Consider the following 26,902-nt stretch of genomic DNA (forward strand, 5'->3'; position numbering starts at 1 on the left):
GAGTCCACTCTCCACTGCTGTGGCACCTACCCCAGATCATCAGCTTCTCTGGAGGGAAAGTTTGCTTTGTTTTTGTGGTATGGGGGGATTGGACCCAGGAGAGTTCTACCTCCCAACTACACCTCAACCCGTCTTTTTCTTTTGAAACAGGGTCCTCCCTAGTTTTGCTAAGCATCTCACTAAAATCTTTTGTTGTTTTGATTTCATAATGTGCCTTTATTTTGTAACTTACAAATTTAAATTTTTTCTTCAAAAGTTTATTGATGATTTCTTTAATAGTTCTCTCATGTCCAAGAAAGGGAAGAATTTAGCCCTTGATTAAAACAACAAAACTATTTCACACAGAGGGCGGGGCAGATGACCTTAACTACACATACTCTTCCACTGTTCTGTGACTGCTGTCAAACTTCCAACACGCTGATCTTCCAGATGTGTGCTCTTTTCACAGCTGTGGTAGCTGATTGTTCTGTATACATACATGTTCAAAACAGTGCTTCTGTTTCACGCATAGATTCTCCAAGGTTCCTGCATCACCACACCACCTTATGTCATGGCACTTTATAGGCGTTTAATGGAGTCTGAGGCTGCCTCCCAAGGGGTTGAGGGGTAGACCATGGAGATGATTCCTGCCTCCAAGCACCGCCCTGCCAGCACTGGTCTGATACACTCACAAGCCACCACGTTTCTCATACTGTAAAGATGCTTTTTAATAGCCCATTCACAAGTGGATGCTGGAACCACAACCTGGCCGTTTTAGTGTTTATCACACCCTTCTATGTGATGCTGAGTCCTTACGACTCATAACCTGGGCCAGAACTCACAAGAGGGCCACACTGAGTTTCAACCCGCTCTTTTCTGGCTACACCCAAGAGCTCCAGATTTCAGGGGTTCCGGCTGGTAAACTCTGGTGCAACAGCTTAATATTCCAGAGGCTCCCCTCTTTGGGCTTCAGAGAGGAGTGGAACTGGATGAGAGGGGTGTGAACCCACACTCCGTGTCCCTATGAATCCACAACAATTTCCAGAACCACCACTGAAATGCCGTCCATGAGAGGAGCTTGGACCAGTGAACTAGGTCCAGTGAACTAGGGCTGTAGCTTAGTGGTACAATGCCCCTGGGTTCAATCCAGTGGTGGAAACTGAGTTCAGTGTCTGTCTGTCTGTCTGTCAGACTGTATATCTGTTTGTCTGCTTGCCCTCCTTCTCTTTCTTCTCTCTCACTCTTTATCAAACACACACACAACACACATACACAACTTATTCCTGTTTTTCTTTGAAGAGTCAATGAATAAGATCTTTTGTCATCACTTTGCTATAGAAAACAAAACAAAACAAACCTAAGACCTTGCCCAAACTAGCAGAATTATTTTAAGGCTTCTCATTAAATCATAATATGCCTATGGAAAAGCACACCCATGGTGACTGTACAAGACAATGAATTTTCACAAATGTAACACAGCCCTATAATCAGAGCTCAGATAAAAACAAATACATCACTGATGGCCTAGGAGGCCCCTCTTGCTTTTTCTCACCCAAGGCTATATGGCCCCGACGCCTGAAATCACAGGTTAATTCCATCTATTTTTGTGCTTAACAGAAAGAGGATGACATATCCTCATTCTGGTTCCCCTAGGAGCTGACCCCAGTAAAAAGGACATTACTCACGTCATTTATTGAGAGGCATAGGTAACACTGAGTGGGGCACCAGGACACAGGAGGCAGCAGCCAAGGGGGTGTGTTAGGAGGGAAAGCCTCTTGGGAGGCTGGAGCTCTGCCCACAGGAAAGCTCTGAAACACTGCCCAGTCCACTCCTTGGGACTGCCCTGCTCAGGGGAAGGAGCGGGCTATTTGCATACCTGATCAGGAATGGTCCACTAATGCCCTTTTCCTGCTCCAGCACCCACCCCAGGTCCTGCTCTGCGTTCAGATGTCAGGTCTCTTCAGTCCCCTTTCTTCTGGGATGGTTCTTCAGTCTATTTTTGTATGACCGTGGGCTGTGGAGAGTGCTGCTCAGTTATTTTATAGAATGCCCCATTCTATAAAGATTCTGGTTTCTCTGCATTGCTCTCTGTGTTGGTGAGGTTCATATAGCATATATGTAACCAGAAAGGACTCAAATTCAGGGCGTCTGTCTCCAGAGAGCTGGTTTGTGATCACTGAACCCTGGTGAGTTCTTAACATATTTTACTAAATTAGTTTCCATTACAAAGTGGAAGTAGCTGCTCTTGTCTGAAAATGGCTTTTTCTGGACTTTCAATGTATGTTTCAAAATTAAATGAATCACCACATGTGTGATTTTAAAGTTGGGAGATAATGAGTACATAAACAGTTGCTGGGTGCTATGTATGGATAATAAGAATATGAAAAGAGGCTCAACAACAATAATGACCAGGGAAATGTAAGACAAAATCACAATGGGATGCCCATCGGGGATAGTTACTATTTACAAAACTATAGGCGGTGTGGAGGTGCACATCTATCCTGCCAGTACTTAGGAGGCTAAGAGGAAGACTGCAGAATCAAAGCCAGCCTCAGTACCTAGTGAGACCCTGTTTCAAAATAAAAAGTCACAAGGGAAGTGGGTGTAGCTTGGAGGTAGAATGCGCGCGCGCTGGCTTCGAACCTGCACGATCCTCCTGTCTCTGCTTCCCAAGCGCGGGGATTACAAGCGTGCACCACCCCGCCCAGCGAGACAGCATTTATTAATAATGTGGAGACAGGGTCTCTCCATGTGGCCCAGGCTGATCCTGAAGTGTACATCCTTCTACCTCAGCGTCACCAATAGCTGAGATTTCAGGCCTGCAACACTGTACATCTTTTTCTGTTTTTTTTTTTTTAGACAAGGTCATGCTACATTAACAAGGCTGCTTTCATACTCTTGGATTCAAGTGATCCTGCTTCCTTAGTCCCCAGGAGATGAGACCACAGCTACACTTCAGCGAGCCTGGTATCGAGCATTATTTCTAACAGTGTGCTCACCAGATCCCTTAGGCAGTTTAGGTGCCCAGTACCTGCATGGGCCTAAATGCACTAGCCTTATAGCTGCTCGCTCCCTGGAACCCACTGAGTCACCTTGTGATAACTCTGAGTCTTCCCCAGATCCCTTTCCGTATACTGGATGGCAGTGATGGGTTGACCATGAATTATTGTTTTTAATTTTTAAATTTTTTATTGGTACACTATAGTTTCACATCATAATGTGGATCATATTGACAGTGGCATAATTCACACAGTACTTGGTGCCTACCCTCCCCCACCACTTCCTCTTTCCCCCTCTCAACAATGAGTGTCAGGTTGACCATGCTACCTTCACCCTTATACACATATTCGAATGTAGCTCCTCCATTATTTTTTGCAGTACTGGGGACCAAAGCCCAGGGCCTGGAGCATACTAAGCTAGTGCTCCATCCCTGAGCTGCACTTCGGCCCTATTTTTGTCTTTTGTATCAATGTTTTTATTCTACCACTAAGCTACACACTTTTACTTTTTATTTTTTTATTCCTCTCTTTCTTTTGAAACAGGATCTCACTAGGTTGATGAACGTCTTGCAAACTTGCTGAAGATGGCCTCCAACCTGTGACCTCCCTGTCTCAGCCTCCAGAGTACAGAATCTTCTTTTCAAAACACACCACTCCTTCCACAGCCCACTCTCAACTGTGGGATTTCAACCTCTACAGAGTATGTCAGGCCAAGCATTCTCCCCCTGACTTCCAACTGCATGGAGCCACTGGAGGTAAGAGGAAAAGTTGGTGTAAGAGGAGAGAGAGCTCAGGGCTTGGTTCTCCTGGCTCCTTCCCTGATGATGCACACTTTAGTAATAACAATGTTTTTTCTTACTCTATCCTGTGCCACTATGATTATCAGACTATCTAAGACTGAGGAATTTATTTTTGTGCTTTTCTTGGTGCATTAAGGTCTCATATCATAATGTCAATCATGTTGACAATGAGATACTTGCACACCCTCTTAGTGTCCCCCTCCAATTTCCCTCCCTTCCAATATGGAGTACCCAGATTGATGCTGGTATATATTCACATGTATACACATAGTCTATGGTAGTATTTCTATTAATGAGCCTAAGTCTTCCTCCAGCCCTACCCTATATCTCCTCCCTGGCTCCCCTGAGGTTTCTCCTCATCATCTGGAGTCTCTCTTGTATTATAACTACTCCCTATCCTGCACATATATAGTCCTTCACTATGATTGGCTATTCTCACTTAACATAATATTCTCCATGTCCTTCCATTTTCTTGCAAATGATATTTTATTTTTTTATTGTTGAGTAGAATTCCATTGTGTGCATTTCCCATACTTTTGTAATTCATTCATTTGTTGATGGACACCTAGGTTGGTTCCATAGTTTGGCTACTGTGAATCGTGCTGCTATGAACAGGGGTATGTTTCTGTAATTGTAGTTCTCTGGTTTAAACCCCTTTGGAAAGATACCCAGCAGTGGTGTGGCCAGATTATATGGTGGATTCATTCCCAGACTGGGTAATTTATATTGAACAGAAATTGATTTGGGTCATGGTTCTGGAAGCCAAGAAGACCAAGGAGAGGCTGACCTCTGGGAGATTCTTCTTGCTGCATCATCACGTGACAGAAGGCAAAAGGACAAGAAAGCAAGAGAGAAGGAGGGACCAGAGATGAACATAGAGGAAGAAGGAAAACCTGCTTTTATAGCAAACCCACTCGCATGACAATGACATTAACCATGATCTCATTACCTCTTGAAAGCTCTGCCTCCCAACACCCAGCACTGGGGATCAACTTGCTAAGTCATACACTTTGGGGGACACATTCAAACCACAGCACTCCTTCACCACGGTCTTCCATCTGGACCCTCTCTCAAGACAACAGATTTTTTGCCCCAGATTCCAATGATGAGCCCATCTCTGCTGCTCAGGCTCAGGGTTGAGGGTGGCTCCTGGTTACTGCAAGTCTCTGAGAACACAGATGTCCTGGAACTGTGTAGGCCTTGTAAACAACTCCTGTGCTAACTGTGACATCTGTGCATGTGTAGCCATTCTTCTAGCTGGATTCTCAGTGATGGAGCAGCCAAAGAAGGAGGAGGAAAATGAGAGGGAGAAAAAGGAGAAGCAAGAAGAAAACGAAGCAGGAACAAGAGAAGTAGGAAGATGAAGAGGAGAAAGAGCTAGAAGGAGGAGAAGAGGAGTAAGAGCAAGGAGAGGAGCTAGAAGAAAAAGGAGGAGGAAGAGGAACAATAAGAAAAAGAAGATGAGGAGCAAGGAAGAGAAGGAGGAGGAGGAAGAACAAAGAGAAGGAAAAGGAGGAGGAAAAAGGAAGAGCAAGAAGGAGTAGGAGGAGAAGGAGGAGCAGGAAGAACAAGGAGAAGAAACAGAAGGAGGAGAAGGAAGCAGGAGGTGGAGGCTTGAAAGCATGGGAAATGTAAATCTGGTCCTGACTCACTGGATACTATCAGCATTTCACCTTTGTTATCTCGTGTAATCTTCAAACTGACCTGTGATTAAGAATTTGTTCTCTTTACTATCTCATGGGGATAAACAATTGCTCCATATCCTCCAGTCAGTAGGACCTCAACTTGGGTCTTCCTGTGTTTTCTTCTGCCTTTAGAGCTGAAGGAGTTATGGAAAATTCACTACAGTCTGTGCAGCAAAATTTTCAGGAAATAGACATCAGTCTGTATGTGCAATGTCAAGTTCCATGTGAGAGAGTCACATACAAAATATTTGATTAACTAAACAATATTTAATTCTGTTATTTTTAAATCTTATAAATCTAAAAATTTTAAAGTTTAGAAATCTAAATTTTAAATCCAGATTTAAAAATGTACATTTTAGAAAAATCTTAACACAAATTGCATCTCTATTAAGAACTTGGATCGTTTCGCTCTTCCTGGAGAGAACTGTGTGACTTTCTTTGATTTATTGTCTGCCTAAGTTCTGATGCAGACCCCTCCACTTTCTGGAAAGTGCTATTCCCACTGTATGGACTTTGTTTAAAATTGCTTTGGAAAAAAGACATGAAATCAATCATGTATACATAAATATATATCTAAGCTTGGACCAAGATGAAGATGAAGACTCGACTCAGGCCAATAATCTCAAAGAAGGATCTTAGAGGATCAGAGTTGGGTTTAGACCACTGCCAGCCTGGACAGGTCTAGCAGACATCAGCAGAGTTGTCTTTCTTTACACAGAACTTGCATTATACTATTACCATGATCTTCAACTGTAATGAGCCAGTGCTTAATTAAGGGAAGAATCAACATGTATTTACCTCCCACAATTTAGAGCCAAAAGGCATATCAGCGATTTCCTTCTTTCAACACATCCTGTTTGCCAAATGTTTTCCAAGAGTAATTTGTCATGTAAAGGTAAAATCCTTAAATGACACATGGTTTACTTACACAAAATGGATCAGTTTTGAGAGATTGTTACTCCCCTTGATGTGGTTATTGTGAAACAAATGGTGAGAATTTGAATTCGTCCCTCTAATTACAGTACTGAAATTAAGTCTACCTAATTTATCAAGTAATGTCCATGGCCTGATTTGATAGAAGTTTTTTTTTTTTTTTTGGTGGTACTGGGGTTGGAAGCCAGAGGCTTTCTACCTCCGGGCTATACTCCCAGACCCATTTTATATTTTATTTGGAAACAGGGTCTCACTAAGTTGCTGAGAGCCTCACTAAGTAGCTGAGGCTGGCTTCGAACCCACGAGATCCTCCTGCCTCAGCCTCCCAAGCGTGGGGATTACAAGCATGTGCCACCACGCCCGGCGATTTTACATAATTCTGTCTATCAATAAACATTGTGATACTTGAAGGAAAAGAAGAAGAAGAAATCCTAAGGAGCCCACAGCTAATGCGGTGGACCAGCAAGGTTGGAAAGATGCCTTAGTGACACGTCACCCCAGTCATCTTTGACAGCCACTGGGTAATGGAAGTTCACTCACGGTAGAGACAAGTGCAAATGACTCTTCCGAAGTCTCTTTCAGTAACTCAGACAGATGATTCCTCAAATTAAGCAGGCTATTTGTCAAGTTCCGGCTCCTAAATTGCTCATAGTTTAAGATCTGAGAAAGCCAAACTTTTTTTTATAGTGGCATATGTGTGGATTAAGGGGGTTTGTTTTGGTTTATTTGTAATTCAAAGTTAACTGACTTGGCTGGGCATGGTGGCATATCCCTGTACTTAGGAAGCTGAGACAGGAGGGCTGCAGGTTCCAGGCCAGCCTCAGCAACTTGGCAAAACCCTGTTTCAAAATGAAAATAAAAGGGCTGGGGGGTGTAGCTCAGAGGTAGAATGCCCTGGGTTCAATCCCTGGTACCAAACAAACAAAAAGTTAACTGACTCTAGAGGTCAAGTAGATGTTAGCCTGATCACACGGTGTGAGGGTAACTGGGGAGAAGAGGCGGCTGTTTCCTTAACTTGGGTGTTTACTGTGCAACCAGTACAATAATGGGAGCCATTCTCATGGGCAGAGAAAGTTCCCCATCTGGCACCTTTTCTTCTCTCCCAGGACTTCCAGGTGGGCCTTCGGTGTCTGTAGCAGCCCTCAGCAGTGCAGGCTTGATCCTGCAATTGCCGTGTCTTGGCAGCTCTAGGACATGGAAGGCAATCCTTTACAACACTGTGAGTTTGTCAGTCAAATTGCCTAGGGTGGAATCTATCTAACAGCGACTTGTGGCCGTTGAAGCTTCTTGGCCGGCTGGGCTGAGCCTCTCTCTGCACCAGGTGCGCTTGGTTCAAATTGCTGACACTGTGGGTGTGGGGGGCAGCCAGGCCCTGTGCACCTGCTGGTGCTGCTGCTGCTGCTGCTGCTCTGCCCTTCTCTGCACATCAAGGCTGCAGCTGCCTCCTCCCCTTCCCCCCTGCCCATCTCTGATGATACCCCTCCTACAAAACCAACTCCTCCACTGCAGGCAGGGTAGGGGGCTCCCCTCTGACAGGGCAGGGGTCCCCATTTCTGTCTCTCACCTTTCCACTCGAAAAGTGTCTGCTCTAGCAGCCACGAGCCCAAGGCCATCCATCCATCCATCCATCCTACCATCCATCATCCATCCCAATAACCCTCTTGTTATCTGTCCCAGCTTCACCCTTTCTTGGGCCTCAGTTTCCCTTGGGGCCTGGTTCCCATAGGGCCCTGGGGTTGGGCTCCCAGGACCCACTGAACACTACCTGTAGTGCTCCAAGCTCCCAGGGTGAGTGGCAGGCCACGTGACCAGGACAGTTGCCCATACAGTGGACTGAGAGCTGGGGCTCTAGGAGTTCCCTGAGAGGATGAGGCCAGGGGAACCAGGGAGGCTTCCTGGAGGAGGCCATCCAGCGGATGCCTAGGGTAAAATCTAACTAATGGAGACTTGTGGCAGTTGCAGCATCTTGGCAGGCTGGGCTGAGCCTCTCTGCACCAGGAGCCTGTGGGTCAGTGGTAGCAGAGGTGGAGCAGCTGGAGAAGAGGAGGCCAGGCCAGGGAAGCCCAGCGGGACCTTGGGGATAGTCTGCAGAGTTCTTTCACACGGGAGGGAGGAGTCGCTTGGGAGCTGGATTAGGGAATAGACTGCTGGCTGATTCTGAAGGCAAGGACTCCCTGAGGAAGGTCGCAGGCGCTGAGCTGCATGGGGGAGCGCTTTCTAGAAGGCGGTGGGCAGAGGCCCCGGAGTTGGCGGTGGAGGCTTTGCCTGCTCCAGGGAGCATGCCATCTCCACAGCCCCCACCCCTGCCCACCACCATGCTCCCTGCCCAGCCCAGTCTCTAGTGAGAGCTGAGTCTGACTCAGTGCTTACAAGCTCCTTCACCAGGAATGCGCTGAATAAAAGTGGGTGCATCGCTCCTAGGCAGGGTAGGGAAGGCACCTGCCAGGGACTCTCAAGAAGGCCACAGAGGAGCAGGGAGGCGACCCTGACCTTCCACCTCTAGAGGCCAGAGAAGGACAGCTTTCAGCAGGACTCCCTGTACTCACCAAGCAGGTTCTGGGAAAGTACTTAGCGATGAGTGGTCAAAGGTCCATAAGACCTGGAATTAGCTTGAATGGTTGCTGCTATTCTCACCTGGGGCCTGTGAGCACCAAAGTGAGCTTTCCCTGCTCCTCTGTGTGCTAGTTTGTTGTGCTGATCAGTGTAGAAGGAATGAAAGACTGATCATTTGGCACACAACATAGTAAAAAATTGATGCAAGCAGGAATCATCAAGGAAATGCGAAATCCAGGGGGTGAAATTTTGAGGAGCAATCAGATATTTACAGGCTCCCAAATCATCTCCACCTGAATTAACGGAGGACATGCAAAGAGTACATGGTAACTTTACCATGGACCCACCTGACATGCATCCTAGAAGAACTCTCTTCAAGAGTCAAAGTCACAAAGGTCAAGAAGAAACTGAGCAATGTTTGAGACTGCAGGTGTCTAAAAAATACAATTAAGTGCAATGCATGGATCTGAATGGATACTTTGCTGTAAAGGACACTATTAGACAATTAGTGAAATTTAAGAAGTTCTGAGGATTAAGTGATAGGGATTATTACTGTTACAGTGATTATTATGAAGGTTGTATTGTGGTTCGAGATCATATTCTGACTTGTAGTACATATACACTAAAGTAATCATGAATGATAGCATATGTCAGCAATTCACTCTCCAATGGATTGGGGCAAAGTTCTCTGTACTAGAACCTGGACCTTTAATTTTAAGAGTCTTTCCAAAAAGTAATCAAAGTTAAACAAATAAACAGAAAAGGTGAGAAGCAGCCAGGCATGGTGGCTCACACATGCAATTCCAGTACTTGGGAGGCTGAGACAGAAAATCACAGATTAGAGGCCAGTATGAGCAATTTAGAGAGATCCTCACCAATTTAGTGAGACATTGTTCAAAATATAAATAAATAAATTAGGGCTGGGAGAACAGCTCATTGATAGAATGCCCCTGGGTTCAATCTCTAGTACTACAAGTAAGGAGGCGGGAGAGGTGGAGGAAAGAAAAAAAGAAGAGGAGAAGGAGGAAAAAGAGGAGGAGGAGGAAGAGGAGGAAGAGGAGGAGGAAGAGAAAGGAGGAGGAGAAGGAGGAGGAAGGCAGGGAGGAAAGAGAAGAAAAGGAAGGAATGGATGAAAAGCCTCAGACAGCATTGTTTCCCATGAAGAAGGAAGTATAAATCAACATTTAAAAGTATGTAAGTTCAGTGGCACAAAACAGTGAAAAAACATTAAAACATCGGCAATGGCTGTTATCACTGGCATACCAAAATAATGTTAGTCGAAATTTTTAGTGCATATATAGTAATGAAAATTGGAAAATATAAATAAACCACCATTAATGTGTTGCTTACTTATTTATGTATTTATTTAATGTGGTATTAGGGATTGAACCCAGGGATTTTCTACATACAAACCAAACCCAAGCTGTATTTAGTTTTTAGTTAGTTATTCATTTGTTTATGCATGGTACTGCGAATTCAACCTAGAGGCATTCTACCTCCAAGCTCTACTCCCAGCCCTATTTTTTTTGAAATGAGGTCTCACTAAGTTGCTGAAAGCCTCACTAATTTGCAGAGGCTGACTTCAATCTTGCAGTCCTCCTGTCTCAGCATCTCAAATACTGGAATTAGAGGGGTGTGCTGCCACATCTGCCACATTCTTTTTATTTTGTAATGAATATCGCTGAATTGCTGAGATTGGCCTTGAACCTGTGACCCTTCTGTCTCAGCCTTCCAGATACTGGGGGTACAGGCATATGCCACTCTTCTCAGCTTTAGCATGATATTTAACTCACCAAAGTGTTAATGTCTGCTGGTTAGCTGGCATTTCAACAGTTGAACCATTCCGACTCAACAATACTGGTTTGTACTTGCACTTAAAACTTTGTCATAAATGCCAGGAAATGTTTCAAATGTTTTATTAATATTTATCATATATACATAATACAAAACTTATTTCATTCAATAACATTTTCACATTAGAACTTAAAGGGGAACAAAGTATTAAGCCAACAATCCAACTAATAAAATGCTATTACGATTCAGATAATGTCGATCTTCTTTAAAATCTCCTTTTGTGATATTTCTGAAAGTAGATGTTGGCTTCTTAGGAGCGCATCTGGTCCAGAAGCATTAAAGGATCCAGATTAGAATTCTTTATTCACTAGAAAGAAAATTAATTATATTCTTTACCTCAAAGGTTTCATAGTTGATAAACATTAGCCAGTAAATTTGAGAATTTTACCAGTGTTTCTAAGAATAAAAAATACGTATGTTCAAGTCCAGTACAAAATTACTCTTAAATAGAATTTGCCCTTAGTAGCAGACTGAATTTGTTATCCTTGTGACTGAGTAGCAGGGCTTCTGGTTTTTTGCATTCTTCATTCATTAAGTCCGCAACTGCGTGCTGAGTTACTGTGGCAAGCACGGGAATGCCAAGACAAAGATGGCTCCGGCCACTCCTCAACAGTCACAGAGCAGAACTCCGAAACACAGGGGATGAGGCGTTCTGCATACAATGTCCTAGCTACACGACAGGTATAAAACAGGGCAAGCCTGGAACGCAGAGACAGGATTGTGTCACAGTTTTATGCCCCTATTGGGCACTTTCTGGTGGACGTGACATGTAAGTTCATACCTGAACAAGAAGGAGTAACCACACTAGTACGACGCTTGAGAAGGAAGGTGGGTCGTTGAGGTCGGGTAGAAGCCCAAGCACAGGGCTGCCTAGGAGGAATGGCAAGAGAAGAAGCTCAATAACTGCAAGAACCAAACTGGCTGGGGTCAGAGTCCTTTGGAACATACCTGTTAGGTTTCTGTTGACACGTTGTTCCAACCGCTGATGCATCTGAAATAAGTATGATTTATATTGTTTAACATAAAAGGGACATTATGATGGGTGTGATATATAACTTATAAAATGTGGCCTTCTTAGTAAGACATTTAGTGTCTGGACCCAACCTGAGAATAGCTTACTCACACAAGAAAAATAAAATTCCTAAGCTTGGCATGGTGGAAGCTGAAATGGGAGGATCCGAGCTTCTGGGACAGCCTCAGTGATGTAGTGAGGACCTCAGCAAGTTAGTGAGACCCTATTTACAAATAAAAAATAAAACAGGGCCGGAGGTGCAGATCAGAGATAGAATGCCTCTGGGTTCAATACCCAGCACACCCCCCCCCACACACACACATCTACTTATTTTAAGTTGAGAGAATTGATATATGCAATGACAATTTGATAAAAATACAACTAAACTTGGTCTGAATTATACATCATCTCAGAAGAATGCTGGTTCATCTTATTAATACATTACTATACATTTTATACTGAATGCAGTTCAGTGTGATTCTTTGCAAAACTTTGCCCTTTAGAAAAACTTAGGGTTTTTTTTTTCCGTTTAATGGATTTCCCCTTAAAATGAACTTTCATTTCTACTATCATAATGTCATGTAAAGATGTACAAGCAAAAGATTGGAAATGTTATGTGGATGATGACCAAACATTTCTTGATTAATATGAACACAAATATTTCAGAAAGTTTGTCTGAAAATAGAAGTGGGCACAGTGACACACGCCTACAATCCCAATGACTCTGGAGGCTGAGGCAGGAGCACTGCAGGTGGATTTTGTGTTTTAAGCGGTGGGTCTTCCCTGTGTTGCCGAGAGTGGCCTCGGACTCCTGAGCTCCAGCCATAACACTCTTGCCTCAACCTCCGGAGAAGCTGCCCTACAGGGCGCACACGACAGCTCTCCAATGAGCAAAGTTAAATTTTGAAGAAATCTTAGAGTCTCTTAATCGACCTCTGTGAGTCTCTAACTAGTACATTAAATAGGAAACTTCTGAGTGAAAGATTTTATTTAAAAAGCTTTTTCTTTTTCAAACATGGATATTCCCCTTGTGTCAAATCATCTCATCAAGTCTGGAAAAAAGGAAAAGAATTAAGAATGAGAAGACAAGCCAGGCCTGGTGGTGCATTCTTGTAATCCCAGTACTTGGGAGGCTGAGACAAGAGGATCACAGTTCATGCACAGCCTCAGCTACTTAGTGAGGCCCTCCGGAACTTAGTGAGAGATGTTTCATATTTAAACATTCGGCTCAGAGATAGAATGTAGTGCTGATCTTGCCATGGTCCTGTCTTCTTAAATGTCCTGCTTTTTGCTCACAAGCCTTCCACATTTTTTTTTGTTTTGTTTGTATGTTTTTGCACTACTGGGGACTGCACCCAGGGGCATTTTACCTCTGAACTATAACGCCAGCTCTACTTTTTATTCTCTATTTTGAAACAAGGTCTCACTGTGTTTCAGACGGCCTAAGTAGCTTAGGCTGCCTGGCAAGCTGAAATCCTCCTGTCTCAACTTCCCAAATACTGGGATGACAAGTCTATCTTTTAACCTTATATAAAAGATAGACTCTGATGATGTGAAGACAACCTCCATGCTCCATGATGGGAGAAGCCTGCCCTGCTCTCAGATCAGAGCAGTTTCAGCCCCTGTCATGTGGCAACAGATTTTGTCCTCCTTGATGTGAGAGTGGCTTTGGTCCCTCCATGACGTGGGAGCAGCTTCCATCCTCTATGCTATAAGAATGTGTTCCAGCCACTGTGATGTGAAAACAACTCCCATCCTCCATAATGGAAGAGCAGTCTCCACTCTCCAAAATGTGAGCGTGACTTCTAGCACCGTGATAGGAGAGCGGCTTCTGGCCTCTGTGATGTGAGAGCAGCTTCCGGCGTGCATCATGTGAAAGCGGCTTCCCAACCTTCTATATTTTAAAATCAGTTAAAAATAACAACTTTGGTATTCAAGAAATAACTTTTAGAGTGTCTTTTGTTTCCAAAATCATTTTGAGTTGGAATGCCTTCTCAGTCTCTAAAGGATTTTGCTGAAGTGACTATCTTATCAAAAAATTAGCTACCTTGGGCTAAAGATAGAACACCCAAATTAAGAAAATGGGAGACAAAAGAGGAATATTACAACAGAAGCCACAAATTATATGCCAAAAAATGGAAAAATCTAAAAGAAATGGACCGATTTCTGGACACATGTGACTTATCCAAATTGAATCAAGAGGACATAAAAACACGTAAATGATCAGGAACTAAGCAGGTGATTAAAAGAACAATGAAGAACCTCCCAAGAAAGAAATCCCAGGACTGGATAGATTCCTGCCGAATTGTGTAAGACTGCTAAAGAAGCACTAACACCAGTGCTTCTCAAACTATTCCATCAAACAGAATGGGAAGGAAAGCTTCCAAACTCATTCTACAAAGCCAGTATTGCCCTGCTAGACAAACCTGGGAAAGACACACTAGAAAAAGAAAACTCTACCAATGTCCTTTGTGAACACAGATGCAAAGATATTTAATAAGAAACTTGCAAACTGAACACAATAACATATTTCAAAGACTGGTACACCACGGTCAATTTGGTTTCTTTGCAGGGATACAAGGATGGTTCGACATACATGAACAATAAATAAAATACGACACATAAGCAGAATCAAAGATAAAAGTCACATGGTCATCTCAAAAATGCAGGAAAAAAAAGCCTTTGGTAAAATTCAACGTCCCTTCATGACAAAAAGCTGTGAATAAATTAGGTGTGAAAGAATCATGTCTAAGAGTAATAAAGGCCATCCACAACAAATACTTAGCCAACATCATACTGGATGGGGAAAATTGAAAGCATTTTCCCTAAAATCAGGAAAAAAAAAGAATTTTCACTCTCAACACCCAGTATGTACTTAAAATTATAGCTAAAACTATCAGACAAGAGAACTAAACAAATAGTATACAAGTAGAAAAGGAAAATTTCTAATAAGGCTTGTCTGCAGAAAATCAGGTTCTATACTTAGAATACCCTATTAAAGACTCTACCAAAAGACTATTAATTTAAAAAAATTGGTAGATTTTCTAAGCACTAATAATAAACCTGCTGAGAATAAAATCAGGAAAACAATGGTATTCACAACAGAAAAAAAATAAATAAAAAGCTGGGAATGGGGGGTGCATGCTTTTAATCCCAGTGTTTGAGAAGATGAGATAGGAGGAGCTGAGTTTACAATCAGCCTCAGCTAGTTAGTGAGGCCTTTTGCAACTTAGTGAGACCTTGTTTCAAAATAAAGAATAAACTCTCAGAGGTAGAATGTCCCTGGGTTTCATTCCCAGTACCGCACAAAGAGTAAAACCCAAGGAATAAGCCTAACCAAAGAAGGTAAAAAACTTTTACAATGAAAATTATGAAACACTAAAGAAAAATCAAAGAAGACATCAGGAAATGGAAAGGCCTCCAATATTTATGGATTGGGATCATTAATACTGTTAAAATGGCCATACTGATGAAAGCAATCTATAGACTTGATGCAATCCACATCAAAATACCAATGGCATCTTCATGGAACTAGAAAGTTCTACACTTAATATGAAAGCCCAAAAGATCCCAAATAGCCAAAGCAATTGTGAACAAAAAGAGCAATGCTGGAGGCTTCACAATGCTTGACTCCAAAACATACTGCAGAGCCACAGCAACAAAACCAGCATGGCACTGGCATGTAAAAACAGACATGGAGATCAATGAACAGAATAGAGGACCCAGCAGAAAACCCATGCAGATACAGATAACTGATTGGGAACAAAAGCATCTCAGATCAAAGACATCCTTTGATTTAGCAAATGGTGCCGGGAAATCTGAATATCTGACTGTAAAATATTGAAACTAGATCCTCATCTCTCACTCTGGACAAAAGTCACCTCAAAATGGATCAAAGGCCTTGAGGGTCCTTTGGATATCATCTCTGTGATTCCCATGATGTACAATGTTTTTTCATACATTTATTTGTCATTTGTTGTGCTTCTTTTGTGAAGGGTCTATTTAGTTTACTTGCCCATTATTTAACTGGGTTATGCAACAAAATTATGTCCTTTGCCGTAAAATAGATGGAGCTAGAGAATATTATGTTAAATGAGGTTAGTCAGTCCCAGAAGTGAAGGGCCATATGTTTTCACTCCTATGTGGAAACATGGGAGAAATTGGGAAACAAAACACACGTCAGATAATCAAGGGGAAATATTGGAAGAATGGTGGAAGAGGACTTGGGGAGGTGAAAGGGGAGATTTGATGAAGGACACAGTGCAAACAATCTTTTTATATAGGGTAGGAACATGAAGAGTAATTCACCACTTAAGGTCTTACCTGGATTGCATGGACTGCTCTGTTGAGAATATTCTTTGGAATATTGAAAAACTATATGCCTATTTTATGCATGAAAAATTAATATTAGTATTTAATACTGACATGAAACATATTAACCAAATATATTAAATTCTTAAGAGTATGTTTGAAAGTACCAGAGCTAATATAGACATTTTTATCCCATATATTTCAAATTTGAAAACTCTAGAAACATGTCAGTAAGTATATTTGTAGGCTTTATGTGCTTTTATGGGTGCATTACAGCCTCACATCATAATGTAAATGTATTTTGCTTTTGATTTTGTTTTTGAGATGGAGTTTTACCATGTTGCCCAAATTGGTCTTGAACTGTGAATTTCAAGCCATCCTCCTACTTCAGCCTCCCAAGTAGCCAGGATTAAAGTATATGCTACTGTGCCTGCAAGACTGTAATTGAAGAGGGAAAAAGTAAGGTGAAAGGACCATGCATAGAGGACAGTACAGCTCCACGCACTGTCTAGATTAGCCTGGCCTCACAGGAAGTGTCCTCACACAGAGGATGTTCTTGTTCTGTCACCAGCAGCCCTTTGTTCTTGCTCAGGTCTTTTCTCTTAGGCTCAAACTTTTTCTATGAAATAAGGACTATACTGCTATTAGGTTGTTAGGAAGATTTAACAAGATAATATGAAGACATACTCAAAGGAAAAGGAACGTGATGGCAAAATCTTTTACTTATTTGGAATCCCAGGCTCTAGGTATTCGAATGCTACACTTGTTAGAAAGTGTCATGGAAGCCAGGCATGGTGGTGCACGTTTGTAATCCCAGCATTTGAGAGGCCAGACAGGAAGATTAGGGTTCGCGGCCAGCCTAAGGTACTTAATGAGGCTTTTTGCAACTCAGTGAGATCATCTTTCAAAATAAAGAATAAAAAAATCTAGGGCTGAGGGTATTGCTCAAAGGTAGGTTCCATCCTCAGTACCGCAAAAATAAAAAAAAAGAAAGATAATGTCATTGAATGATAATTTCGGTTATTAACTCTTTCTTGTGCTTTATAACTCAGGGCAAATCAGCTGTTTAATAATTTATAATTGAATTTGCTTATAAGCACGCTATTTCACTAAACTAGATAACAAAAGCGCCCCCTTTGATGAAACTCATCCAAGGCACCAAGAGCTGCAAACTAATGAATGCAGCAATTTGACTTGGACTGCTGTTCTCCATCTCCACCTATCAAACTGGACCCACAGATCTTTATGAGCATGGTGACTAATATCCATGTCTACCTCCAAGTGCCTTGAAAGACAAAATCCCTTCAGACACAAATACTGACGAGTAATGAGAGGGCATTGCTCTCTGAATATCAATGAATGAATGTGTTTAATGGTTTCCTTGTGAGGCAGATTTTGATAATATCCTGAAAAGTAGAGGCAGAGGTGCACGTAGTTGGGGACAGGTTCCTTACTATGGAAAACAAGTCACTTAGAGTACCAAGTAAAATGTGACATCCACCCTTGAAAATGGTAAACTGGGCTCCCACAACTAAAGTTAAGATGAGACACAGGGATAAAAGGCCTGATCTTTTCCTGGAACATTATTTAAACCTATCTGATAGTTTCAAATGATTTCTACAAATACCAGGGGACTGCAGAAAATGGAGGAGAAACTCCAGTGGAGTCAGGAGCTGGTCTAGGGAAAGAGTAAGAGAATCACTGAAGAAATTCCTTCCATAGACACGATGTACATAGGTGAAATTCCCAGGGTCAATCTCAATAGCCTGTATGGGGAAAGGGAGATGGGGAGGAAGCCAGGAAAGTTCACCAAGCTCTGTGTGCATGGATGTCACTATCTCTAGGAACTGCATTGTGATGGGAGATCATAATGCACCAATAAAAGTGTAAAAAAAAAAACCCACATATGGTCCCAACTAATCTTTGTGGGCAGAAAATATAAACAAGAGCCTCAAAGGATAACTCACCATGAAGTTCTAGGCCACCATGTGGCCTCTCCATAAGTTTGGGGTAGGAGAGAGGCTCAATTTGCTCACTATTCCTGTGGCTAAAGTTAGGAGGCCCCACTGCCAAAGCAGGGTGCTGCTGCTTTGGGAATGATAGCTGAGCAGAAAGGTATCTGTGTAAGTGACCTAAACATATGTCAACTCTCAGGTCTAAGTGTGGGTCAGGAAGGACAAGCTGGTAGGAGAGGTTAATTATCATGGACTCCATGGACAACAGCACTGCAGCAAAAATGTTAGAAACAATGACCAAGAAGTCCTCCCACCTCCACCTGACTTGTGAGAGAGGGTTGTATTCCTTGTATGCAAGAAACCCATTAGATTCTTGGGAAATTCAAGAAGATAGTAGAAAATAGCTCCCAAGGGAAAGTGATGAGATTTCCTGCTTATTAAACTTTTAAGTATTTTTAAATTTATTAATTCATTTTGGCATTGGGGGTCAAACTCAGAAGCATTCTATCTCTGAACTACATCCCCTCCCCCCCAGTTTTTCACATTTTCTTTTTGTACTACCAGGGATTGAATCCAGGAGCATTCTACCTCCAAGCTACATGTCTAGGCCTATTTTTACTCTTTATTTTGAAACAGGATCTCACTATGTTGTGGAGGACCTCACAAAGTAGCTGAGGCTGGGCATGAAATTGCCATCCTTCTGTCTCAGCCTCCTGTCTCATCCTGCTGTCTCAGTAGTGGAATTACAAGCGTGTGCCACCATTCCCAGCTCCCTTTACTTTTTATTTTGAAATAGTCTCACAAACTTACCGAGGGTCTTGCTAAGTTGTTGATAAACGGAATATTTCAAGACCCGAATAGCTAATTAGGAAAAGCAAAGATGTGCCACTATTTGTACATTATCGTAGTAGCACTTATACTTGGAATAAAATGAATAGTGATGGAATCCCTACGATAAAGGTTTTTGAAGTCTGAGGGCAGGGGCTGGGAGTATAGCTGTAGAGGACTTGCCTAGCATGTGTGAGGTCCTGGGCTGGGTCCCTAGCTTAGCCACAAAAGTCCTGTGATGGCTCCTCTAGCCATTGCTCTTTCTACCTCGTCTAGATGTTTACAGGGTTTCTGGCTGATGAAGTGAACTAACTCACTGCCACCCACAACTACCTAAACTATGAAATCCCAGCTCATATAAAATGAGACAGTGGCAATTATTTTAAACTTCCATTTAATGTTAACTAACATTTTAAGATAAATACTTACATATGACGGCCACAAGAAACAGCATATGACAGGGCTGTTCTTTCATATTTATCCTTGTGCCATATATTAACTCTATGTTGAATTAGATAATCTACAATTCTTCTCGACTTCCCCTGGACTGCCAATATTAGCGTTGTTCTAAAATAATGGAAAGATCATTTTACCTTCTAGGAATGTTAAAGATAAACAGCTAAATTAATATTTATTACCAATTTAAAATCTTGTTGTCAATGTAGAATTAACGCTTTATGCATAGTAACAGAGGTCAGCATCTTGAGATCTCAAGCGTTCAACTTTATAAATTGTCTACAAGTTAAAAAGGAAAAAACAGGACCGAGAAAAGCGAGGCTTAAGAGCCCCGCTAACAACCAATCTCCATTACCACAAAATCAGCGCCTTTCATAGACAGAAAACACCATCACCAGAGAAACAAAAAAATCACCAGCCGCCCCAGAGAGGAGGGGGCTCAGAGCGGAGCTCAGAGCCATAAAGGAGTTACGCCAGCCTCACGCCCGAGGATGCAGCAGCAGCGCCTTGCTGCCAGCGGCAGCGGCGAATTCACCAGACGGCTATGGCTACAAACCAACGCACTCAACAGCCCACCAGGCTCCAGAGAGAAGAGGCGGACAGCGAGCCGAGGGAGTCAGAGCGGAGCTCAAAACCAAAGAAATACGCCAGCCTCACGGCCGAGGGCGTAGCAGCGGAGTCATATTGCCACCGGCGGCAGCAGCAGCGAATTCACCAAGTCCACTACAGCTACAGCTGCGTACTCAACAACAGTGAGTCAAATTGCGGGCCCCAGAGGAGAAACCCCAGTACTGATTCCCAGGGACTTGACCCAGTGAGGGAGTGGCGGTGGCAGAGATATCATACCATAGGAGAACGCCCAACCTGGCACCCCCCCCCCCCATAGTCTAAAGAAGCCTCTATTGACTCCCTGGGTCTGAGACTCTGTGATACAACCCAGTAAAGGAGTAGTGGGGTCTGAGATACCACAGACTCGAGATCCAGAGCACCTTAAGTGAAGTCGTAGTGACCCAAGGGAAGAACCCAGAGAAGGTACAAACTTACAAAATCATGGGAAAGAGGAATAACAATGGAGCAATGAATGCCCACAACCCCACAACATCAGAACCCGATAAAACAGAAATTCAGAGATTTCTAGAAGATCAAATCAGGAAAATAACTGTAGAAATATTAGAGGTGTTTCGAAAAGAATTCAGAGAGAGCCAAAGAGAGATAAAGGATGCAATTAATGAAGTAAAGGCCTCAATTCAAAGTACAAACAACCGATTAGACCACATGGAGAATAGAATCTCGCTCTTAGAAGATGACCAATCCAAAATGAACGCATAGTTTCTAATCTAGAAAAAAATATCCAACAGCAGGAATCTGACATTGAAGAAATATGGGCCCATTTTAAGAGAGCTAACCTAAGAATAATTGGAATAGAGGAGGGAAAAGAAAGTGAAACCAAAGGGATCAACAATCTCTTCAAGGAAGTAATAGCAGAAAATTTTCCAAACATAGAGCAAGAGGTCGATACACAGGTCCAGGAAACTTATAAAACTCCCTTTAGACAGGATCGGAGAAGAGGATCCCCACGCCACATCATTGTCAAAATGACCAATGTGGAAGCCAAGCAGAGAATCTTAAAGGCAAGAAAAACAAAGGGCCAAGTGACATTCAGAGGCAAACCAATTAGAATCACTCCAGACTTCCCAAACCAAGTCATGAGAGCCAGAAGGGCTTGGAGTAACATATTCCAAACTCTGAAAGAAAACAACTTCCAGCCAAATATTTCCTACCCAGCAAAACTTTCTATCAAATTAGATGGAGAAATAAGAAGCTTCCATGACAAACAGAAACTGAAGGAATTTATGTCTTCAAAACCAGCGCTAGAGAAAATACTCAAAGAGATTAACTACAAAGAAGAAATAGGTAACACACACCAGAACCAGAGAAACAAGATTTTCCATCCAACAGACAACTAAGATTAGTTATCTGTGGAGATTCATTATTTATGTTAGTCTTATACCTATCTCTAAATTGTATTGTTTGCTTTTATTGTTGCTAAACTTTTAGGATTTCTAGTTGGGATATTAATATACCTTCAGATACAGCATTTGTAAATATTTTATTCCATTCTATCAGTAACTGTTAACTCTTTTTACATTGTCTTTGGATATACAATATTTTATTTTTTAGGGAGTTTGTATACCCTTCTGTTGCCTCTGCCATTGAAATCATATCCAAGAAATCACTGCCAATCTCAATGTTGTGAGATTTTATGACCCAGATTTTCTTCTAAAAGTTTATAGTCTTAAGATTTATATTTAGGTCTTTTATCTATTTTGAGTTAATATTTGTATATGGGATTAGGTAAGGGTCCAATTTTATTCTTTTTCATGTAATTATTATTTTTCAACAATATTTAGTTAAAAGATTATTATTTCCTCCACCAAATGTTCGTGGAAACCTTGTCAAAAATAACTTGACAATATATGGAAGAATGTATCTCTAGGCTTTTACTTAACTCCAATGGTTTATATATCTGCCTTTAGAACAGTACTACACTGTTTCAATTATTGTAGCTTTATATGGTTTGAAATCAGAAAATATATATCTTCTAGCTTTGTTCTTTTTTGAGATCGTTTTGGGTATCTAGAGTCCATATTCCATATTAGGATAGATTTTTTTCTGAAAAATAAATATATAAATATATGATAGTTTCACCTAAAAAAAAAAAAGAAAAAATATTCTCTGGTAAGAAAGAAAGCAAAAAGAAATATTGAAATGTTATCTTTAAGTTATCAAAAGCTTGGTATTAGACAAATGAAACTGTTATGTGAGATTATCATTTTTAATTTTGGATAAATTGCTATAATACTAGATGTCAACCACTAAGCCAAGCATGGGAAGGAGGGATGGGGAGGGAATGGGGTGGGGATCGGGTGGGGGCTGAATGGGCGATGTGTGCATGTATGTCTACAAAAGTTTGTATCCCACTATGATGTATGAATACAGTGCACCAATAAAAAATTTAAAAAAAGGAAAAAACAAGTAGGAAACTCTCTTGTCCCACTGAGATATTCTGTAGTAGAAGTTACTAATGAGGGTCCTTTGATGGATAGTAACACACTGAGGTCATTAATGTGAAGTAGCCAAACATTTACACACGAAATTTTCCATTTCTTCCCTAGTCTGAGGTAAGATATTGCAAGTTACAGTAAGCTATTTGTCATAAAAGTAAATGCTATTTGCAGACTTAAAGAATACTATTAATAAGAGTGATAATAATAATGGGCATAGTAGTTTCAGGCAATAACACATTTGATAGATGCTGAACTAAGATTATATATGTATATAATCTTTCACTCAAAACTTCAAGCAGACATCCTCCTCCTTTCATGCTAGAAAATATATTTAGTGATAAGTAGTATTTCCAAAGTAACATAGTTAGCAATGGGAAAGACAAGAATTCAATCCAGTCATGCATGCATCTAAAGCCTACCCCTTTATATCACCCACCTAGGACATTTCTTCATTAAAGGAAATGTTTATTCATTGAAAGCTATTTTTCTTTTACCTGCCCATGTCAATTAAAAAAAGCATCAAAATATGTTGGAAATTAATAGGAAAAGAAATGAACTGCATCTGGCAACAGCAATTAATACTCACTGAGGAGTAACCCAACACCAATGTTCTTCAAAGAAAGTAACTAAAGCAGTCATTCAAAAGGCAAACTGAAGAATTGTTTATACATAATCATTACATAACTGTGTGTAATTATTTATGCCTAACGTAGAATTCATGAAGGAAAATATATAGGAAGTTAGAATACTATGAAATGGTTAAGAATAGCAATATTGAATCAAATAGTAAACTGAAAGTCTATACTTTATAAAACTAATATAAAAGCCCCTTAATTAATAGACCAGATGCCCAACAAAGTCAGATTCTAAATAACACACAGAAGTCATTATTATAAGGGAATTACTACTATATTGTCAATAGAATACTACTATATAATGTTTTTGTCCTGCTCTGCATAATTGTTTTTCTGCCAAACTGGTGGTTTGTGTTCAGATTTTTCACTCGACTCGATAATTACAAGTTAATGTTTGTCCAATAATGAATTTAATGCTTATGACTTAAGTGATTGTTACCACACCATTCAGTTCAAAAAGAAAAGATCATACTACTATACCTTCCCAATAGATCAACGGCGTGTATATTTGCCTTTTGCCATAGCAAATATGCTGCCATGTTTGTTCTATTTTCACGCAGTGAAAAGAGCAGGGGCGTGAGACCCACCTGTTAAAGGACAAGAGCAATTGATAATTCTCAAGAGCACATATTTCTCAGCCAAACTGCATCTTATAAAAGACCCCGTGAATAGCAACAGAGCAGGAAATCAACAGGCTCCTTCTGTGCTCCACTGTGCTTTCCCATGTGCTGCTCCTGCCCTTGCAAACCGCCCTCTGTAGGGAGTTGCCACACATTCCAGCCATCTCCAAACTCACTGCACACATGAGCTGGCTCCAGGAATTGTGGCCTCTAACACAGCATTTATCATGGGACTGTGGAGTTATAGAACTGTTAAGGACTCTTGAGGACAGGAACTGTATCTTTCATCTCAAAAGCCCAAACCCTGAAACTTAGGAAAGGGTTGAAGTGTTTTACTGAAACCATGAGCTAAACTCTCAGCTCTAGTGCAGACCTTCCCAATCTATGTTCTAAAGACTCCTGGCATTCTCACAAGTCCATGACTCCACAGATATTCCTTGATTCACTGTTAGAGAAATATCACAAAACTGTGTGCAAGTCTTAAAGAAATCTCTTTAATGTTGCTTCATGCTCATTTAAAATACTTTTCTGTGGTAAAGATTAACATTTCAAATATTCGAGTTTCAGGGATACAGTATTGAGAGATTATCAGTAACATGGAGTTTCCTCCATGTTATATCAGCTTACTTGACTTCTTCTACTTGTAATGTCAGGATTCCAGATAGCAATGTCAGGCCCTCTGGCTCCCAATTGGTCATTAAGGAAATGGGCTCTGAATTAAAAGGTGTAGGCTTGAAATGAACCTCAATTACTTATTAATCATTGGCCCATGGGTTTTCTTCTTTTAAAAGATGAAAGATGCCAGGCATAGTAACACACTCCTATAATCCTGCTCCTTAGGAGCCTGAGACAGTAGGATTGTGGGTTTATGTCCAGCCTCAGGAACATAGGGAGGCCCTCCACAACTTAGCAGGATCTGGCTTCAAAATAAAAGAATAAAATATGGCTAGGGGTGGAGCTCGGAGGTGGAATTCCCCTGGGTTCCATCCCCAGTACCACAATAAAAAAGCAAAGGGGGAGGGACAGGGAAGAAACATGGAAGAAAGGATGGCGAGAAAAAGAATTAAACCTCAAACTCTCATCCTGCACAAGTGTCAACTCAAAATGGATGAAAGACCTGGAAATTAGGCCAGAGACCATGAAGAGAGCACAGGACCCAAACTCTAATATATGGACACTGGTAGAATCTTCCTCAATGACATCCTGCAAAGGTCAGGAAATTAAAATGAAAATTAATAAGTGAGGTGACCTAAAATTAAAAACTTTCTATGCAGCAAAGAAAGCCATCAAGATTTTAAGGAGGTGACATGTGGAGATGCAACTCCTCTAACCCCAATACGTTGGAGGCTGAAACAGTAGGATCACAGGTCTACGGTCATCCTCAGCAATATAGCAAGATCCTCTATAACTTGGTGAGATTCCAGTTTACAATAAAAAATAAAATAGACTAGGGGTATAGCTCGGAGGCAGAATTCCCCTGGGTTCAATCCCCATTATCACACACACACACACACACACACACACACACACACACTCACACACAGAAGTTTAAAGGGACAACCTACTGAATAGAAGATCTTTGCCAGCTACTCCTTTGATAAAGGACTAATATCTAAAACATATAAAGAACTTAAAACATGAAAAAAAATCTAGGCCTGTTGTGGTGGGCCACACTTGTAATCCCAGTGTTTGGGAGGCTGAGACAGGAGGATCGTGGTTTGCAGTTAGCCTCAGCTAACTGCTAAGACCCTGTTTCAAAATAAAAAATACAAAATAGGGCTGGGTGTGTAGCTCGGAGATACAATGCCCTGAGTTCGTCCCCATCACCACACACACGCACAAATAGTTCATATAATCAAGTAGGCCTTTTCAGGGATGCAAGGCTGGTTCAAGTTACACAAATCAGTAAATATAATTCACCCCATTAATGAGCTAAGGACAAAAATCACAAGATTATCTCAATAGATGCAGAAAAAGCATTTGGCAAAGTCCAACACTGTTTCTTCATAAAAATGCTGGGGAAATTAAGAATGGAAGAAACTTACCTAAACACCATGAAGGCTATCTACAATAAATCCAAAGCCAGCATCATTGTGAATAGGGAAAATTTGACAGAATTTCCTGTAAGATCAGGAAAAAGAGAAGGATGGCCACTGTCACCACTCCTATTCACCATCGTACTTTAAACTCTAGCCTCAGTAATAAGACAGGATAAAGCAATCAAAAGAATACAAATAGGGAAAGAAGAACTGAAACTATCTTTGTTTGTAGATGACATGATCACTTTCTTAGAAGATCCAAAAACGTAACCAGAAGAATTTCAGAATAGTTTCAGCAAAGTAGCATGATGCCCAATCAACCTACCAAAATCCTTTGCATTCCATTACACAAATCATGAATTCACTGACAAAGCAACATAGAAAACAATTCCATTCACAATAACTTCTGAAAGGATAAGATCGTTAACAATGAATATAATTGAGGAGGTGAAAGATCTCTACAATGAAAATCATAAATCACTAAAAAATTAATGAAGATGGAAAGATCCCCCCCAATGCTCTTCGATAGGCAAAATTAGTGTAATAAAATTGGCCATTCTAGCAAAAGCAATCCCAATCAATATACTATCATCATTTTTTACAGACATAGAGAAATCAAGTTATAAAATTCACATGGAAAAATAAAAGATCCAGTAGAGCTAAAGCAATTCTCAGTGTAAAGAACTATGCTAAAGGCATCATAATACCTGATTTCAGATTATACTACAAAGGAATAGTACCAAAAGTGGTATTAGCACAAAAACAGACAAACAAAGAAATGAACAGGATAGAAGACTCAGAAACAAAGCCCCATATCTATAACCAGTTGCTCTTTCTAAGGGAGACAAAGACATACAAGGAAGAAACAACCTTTTCAACAAATAGTGCTGGGAAAACTGGCTATCAGTATGTAGAAACAATAGGTTTAAACCTAACCTCAAGCCGGGCATGGTGGCCCACGCTTGTAATCCTCGCACTTGGAAGGCAGAGACAGGAGGATCGTGCAGGTTCAAAGACAGCCATGCTGGCTTAAGAGACCCTGTTTCCAAATAAAAATATAAAAATAGGCCTGGGAGTGTAGCCTGGAGGTAGAAGGGCTTCCAGGAACCCCACTACCACCAAAAAAAAAAAAAAAAACCCAACTTAACCTCTCACCCTGCACAATAGTCAACTCC

The 26,902-nt window shown here is 41.2% G+C and overlaps 1 long non-coding RNA gene and 1 pseudogene across 2 annotated transcripts in view; both read right to left on the bottom strand.

Annotated features, from left to right (window-relative positions):
• Positions 1 to 501: 501 nt before the first annotated feature.
• The window catches only part of LOC308262379 (large ribosomal subunit protein uL18m-like), a 224,414-nt pseudogene continuing 198,013 nt past the window's right edge, over positions 502 to 26,902 (bottom strand). Inside the window, exon 2 of the transcript in view lies at positions 502 to 681. The product of the transcript in view is annotated as a large ribosomal subunit protein uL18m-like (transcript). The remainder of the gene's footprint in view (positions 682 to 26,902) is intronic.
• LOC308262224 lies at positions 11,650 to 19,446 on the bottom strand. Its single transcript, XR_013961690.1, has 4 exons — positions 19,339 to 19,446; positions 16,139 to 16,197; positions 11,752 to 11,794; positions 11,650 to 11,673 (listed from the first exon to the last, which is right to left on the bottom strand). It is a non-coding gene; the product is annotated as an uncharacterized lncRNA (long non-coding RNA).

This window comes from Muscardinus avellanarius (assembly GCF_963383645.1).
Source record: "Muscardinus avellanarius genome assembly, chromosome: 4".
In the NCBI taxonomy this organism is placed as follows: domain Eukaryota; kingdom Metazoa; phylum Chordata; class Mammalia; order Rodentia; family Gliridae; genus Muscardinus; species Muscardinus avellanarius.